Raw genomic sequence first — 5,412 nt, 5'->3', positions numbered from 1 at the left:
CATGAAAGAGGGAACTCTTCTTAATATTTTGACACCAAAATCATGTCGATACACCTTACCGACTGCGAGTAAAGCCACCCACGCTTTAACTTGACAGACTGTTGATATAGAAAAGGTTTTGACTGTTTTGTTAAACTAGAAAAGCAATAAGTATGTTTGCAATGACTGCATAGAGACAGTTACACTTTGAAAACTACGGTATTAACATGTCTACACGTGAGGAGGGCTTTCATAAGCAAAAACATATTTTGCATGAAATTGCTAAAGCTAGTGAAGCGATTCGACGAAAGCATAGATTACTAAAGTGGGGTAAAGAAACAGTTGATCAGACATTAAATGATACCTTTAGGCCCATCATTACACCACTTGAGAAAATAGTTAATGGTTTTAAAACTGTTAAAAGAGTTGATCCAATCGGAAATGAAGCCAAGAATAAAATGAAAAATGAAATCAAGAGTGAATTTGAAGAAGAATTTCAGCAAGAGTTTCAAAATTATGGTGAAGAGCAAAATTATCAAGATGATGAAACTTCATTCTTGTCAGCATACGATTCTGATGCTTCAGAGGACTGTGGGTTCGCTTGTACTTTTGTTTAAAAAGCTACCAAATAGTACTATTATAAATAATGAAGACCTTGAAAATTGTAAAAATATTGCAATTTCAACAAATTTGCGTCGAAAACATTATAGAAATGATGGGGATTTTTGTGATAATAAGTCTTTCAAATATACCAATTTTATGAAAAAACTAATTCCCCTTTCGCCTTTGAAAACTAACAATAAACAAATTGGACTACATTTATTCAGATGATCCAAACGAATTAGTTGATAGATTGCGTTTACTGTTAGTATCTAAAGCAGCGGGAAATCCAAGTCACACAAATGAAATTATGTCAATTATTGAAGAATTACGAGAGGCTGGAATTATTTATTACTCAATTTTCTTAAATCAATTAATCAATTTATTAATGACCATTAATATTTATTAATATTAAAAAGATTTAGATAATGCAGTAAATTTAAATATGACGCAACATGTGCTACAGCAAGAAATTCTGACTCTGCATGATGCCATAGCTTCCTTGCGAACTGAAGTTGTTAACAATAACAGGGTTATTGAAACTCTAGAAACTTCCAAATATAAAAGTTTAAATATTTTGAAAGTTGATGTGGATTCAACTCAAGAACTGGTGCATCGCAATTCGGAGCTCAATTCTCAGTTGGATGCCAAACTGAACATACTCAAAAATGAACAACGAAAAGCTGCAACTAGTTAAGGAGCTACATAGGCCTGCTAGAAGAAGCTACCAAAGTCGACACTTTGTTATCCGTAGCATCGATAAGACTTGGCATGCGGATCTTGTTGAAATGCAACCTTATAGAAAAGAAAAGAAAAGATACAAGTACATCTTAACTGTAATTGATATATTTTCGAAAGTTGCTTGGGCTATTCGAGATAAATCCAAAAAGGTAGAAGATGTAGCTGCGGCTATGGAATCTATACTTGACAGAGGACGCGTACCAAAAAATGTACAGGTTGATAGAGGCAAAGAATTTTACAACTCACATTTCGAAAATCTTATTAGGCGATAGAAGGTAAATTTGTACTAGACATTTAGTTATTTGAAAGCATCAATTTGCGAGCGATTTACTCGTACTTTAAAGAATAAAATGTGGATGCAATTCAGCTTATTGGGTAATTATAAGTGGATAGATATTTTGAAAGATTTAATTTTATCTTACAACGATACTAAAAACCAGACTATTAGAATGAAACCAAAAGATGTTACTAAACAAAATGAGGAAAAATTGTTGTTGAACTTGTACACAAATTATAATGTGAAACAAAAAATTGAGAAAGCCAAATATAAAGTTGGTGACAAAGTACGTGTAATTAAATTTAAACACGTTTTTGAGAAAGGCTACACACCAAATTGGGCAACTGAAATATTTACAATAAGTCGTTTTAATAATACTGAATCAGTGACGTATGCGCTTAAAGATTATCAAGGTAAAACTATTGCAGGCACTTTTTATGAACAAGAACTGGGTAAAGTTATAAATCCAGACATTTATCTTGAGGAAAAAGTACTGAAAAAAGTGGATTTTTTTCAAACATATATATCTTTTTTACTTGCACATCTACCTACCCTTAATCTAATAAATGAAAGCGGCAAATTTGGTTTAAATTACATTTATTCAGATTTTTCTTACCAACAAAATACATTACATTTTTAATTTATAAAGGTACCATTCACACATCTGAGTTCTGGTAATTTCTCAATCACTTCTTTACACACATTCTGATTATAAAAAGTAATCATTTCAAGACACAGACTTTCAAATCGCATGAAATTAGTAAATATAAGTTTTTTCATTACCTTACTTTTTAAACTTGTATAGTTTTTTCGTATGTAAGATTTTACACTTCTCACAGATGGTGATTTCACTTTACGCCAGTCTCTTTTCGCGATGGTTTCAATGATGCCCTCCTTTGTACGTTGAAACGGTATAAAACTCTGTTCCAGAAGATACCGGTCGATACAAGGGCTGATTTCTATGGGGAACAGCAAACGTTGTTTCTTGCAGTAATGATGGATAATATTTTTGCGTTTCTTGAATTTGCTCTAAAGCCACTATGTAATTTTCAAAAGATATAGTCATGTGTCTATAGAAATTTCCACAGTTGATGCATTGTTGATTCTCTTGGCCATCAAAGAAGAGTGTCATGAGGTTGAAGTAACTTTTAAATAATTTCCACTCTTCAAGATTCAGGGTTATACTTGCGCGAGGATGACTGGCCTGCAGTTTCACTGCTGAGGCGAGCTTTCCATCTTTTTTAAATTCAGCTCCGACATTAATTTCTTTTGTGAATGATGAATTCAGGTTGTATGTGGTCGCATGTAACATTTCATTTCGTGGTGTATAAGGCATGATGAATATCTCACTGAAGGTTTTCACAGACTGAGCGATAATTGAAAAAACTGTACACACTTATACATTTTTCTCTACAAATTCAATGGAGTTGAAGCGTCCACCCAGAATCAACCATTTCAAAATGCTGATCTTTACAGGCTTTCTTTATTTGCGCGAACAGATTTTTATCTTCTTCACACGTTTTGGCAATCCTTTGAGGTAGAAAAACGGAGAATTAGTTTTCTATGATTATAAACGTTCTCGTTCCATATTTTGTTTTGGCTTCCTTAATGTCCGTTATTTCGTATCCCTTCTTAAGTTCTAGATATGTCAGCTTCTTTGCTGGAAAAAAATCTTCACTGCGAGCGGTTTTGTTTAATTTTAGGAAATCCATTTTTTTCATCTCCTTCACTGCTTGTTATCTTCAAGATTCACACTTTTAAATTTCCTTGGTAGAGTTTGTAAATCGTTTCGCACTTGAATGACTTGTTTCAGCTCTTGAATGTTCTTTAGGAATACGTTTAAACAACTTTTTAGCTCTTATTGCTTTTCTTCTTCACAATCTGGCATCTGACAACAAACTGAAGAAAGAGAAAAAGTGGCCTCATCTTATAGGCGCTTACCCCCGCCCCCTCCACAAATTTCTGTAGACCTTTGCGTAGTATTTCACTATATGATGCAATAATTAACATGAGAGTGAAAAAAATAATACGTCTTTAAACTTTTACTCAATTTAGTTCACATAGATAAGTATTCCAGGAATCATGAGGACGTCATCAGAAAGGAATTTTGTTTACCGATAATTGTTTAACATTATATGAAATATGACGCCCCTGTCGGCAAATATCAAAGCAGAACGTTTAATTAATTTATTTCACATAGCTAAGGATTCCACGAATCGACGATAATGTCATAAAAATGGAATTTTTTGATCGAGAAACGTGTTCGAACCTGCATAAAAAAGCATGATAGAATGCCTTATTTTCTCAGTAATATATGTAACATGATACCATTTTGAAAGAAAACAATTCTCAGAATTTTATGTAATTTGCTTCTCATTGTTTTGTCCATATTAAATTCCCTAACACCTATAATCTAATTTCATCTCTGACTCATAGTGTCGGCGCACAACAAAGGCAGCCATGAGTCATTGATGGTGGTTGCAGATTTTGGAAATTTTCAATGACGCACCATTGCGATAAAACATTTAATACATATTATTTTGGGGAGAAAAACTTCAATTCCGGGAATAGTAGCTATTAAATAGCCTAATAATGCAACATAATATATCATATCATCTACTATTTAATATTTTTGGGGCTGAAAAGTTCCATTCACATGATTTTTAAGTATTGATGTCCAATATCGATAGTGTGGATCGGATACTTCAAAACTGTGATTCGTAAGTCAGCACAAGGAGCGAAACCAATCTTACAGCCTTCTGTGCTCTAGCCGCAAGTTTCCTATTTGTACGGAAAAAAGTGTCCCAGAACTCCCGCTACCGATCTACTCAGTTGTATTCATTTCGCAATCATTGTACCCTCCCACTTATTGCACTACCAGATATCGCAACTTCCCCTACTTGCTTTCCTCCCACTGCGACAATGCAAAGTACTTAAGAGGTTAATACTTAATTCTTCCTTTAATTCGAAATACTTACTAATTCATACATAAATGGCTAGTAATTCTTGACCGAAAAAGAAAAAACTCCTTTTAGAAGAAAAATTGAAAATAATTGATCACGTTGTAACATTCATACGTTAGGTTAAATATGCGAGAATATTTTAAAGATTACAGTTTAACTCATAATATACCGATTTTCATAAAACAAAATAAATATTCAAAAAAATCGCTTTTAATATTTATTCTTAGAGTTAATCAATTTGTGTTACATTTTTATTAAGGAACTTCTCGTGCGAAAAATCAGATCCCTAAAAAACATACGTTTTCTATCATCTTTAGAATCAAAACAATATTACTAATAAATTGATTTTAAAAACGTTTTTATTATATTTTTTTTAATAATAATTTAGAAAAAATGTATTTCACGACTGAATTTTTGCAAACCAGACAAAAATATACAATTACGCAATATTATATTTGCAATATATTTAAAAACTTAAATGCCTCTATCCAGAGTTCTCAAGTATTACAATTTTTCTCATACATACATCCATCGGGACGAAGCGAGTCGCTCTCTGATTCGCGGGCTTTTTTTAGGGAGCGCGACTCTCATTGGGCAGGTGCTTTGTCGTTTGGTATTTTTGTCACGGATCCGGTATTTCCTAAACGCTAACTCAACTGTCAAATTTGAAATTAACTTCTTTTTAAATAGATTAGATTGTTTCAACCTATCAGATACGAGGATAAAGCGTAAGGGGAGATCGATATTTGATGTACAGTCTGTCAAGTTAAAGCGTGGGTGGCTTTACTCCCAGTCGGTAAGGTGTATCGACATGATTTTGGTGTCAAAATATTAAGAAGAGCTCCCTCTTTC

The sequence above is a fragment of the Belonocnema kinseyi genome, chromosome 10 (genome assembly GCF_010883055.1).
Source record: "Belonocnema kinseyi isolate 2016_QV_RU_SX_M_011 chromosome 10, B_treatae_v1, whole genome shotgun sequence".
Classification (NCBI taxonomy): Eukaryota; Metazoa; Arthropoda; class Insecta; order Hymenoptera; family Cynipidae; genus Belonocnema; species Belonocnema kinseyi.
Note: the sequence above shows the minus strand (reverse complement) of the source record.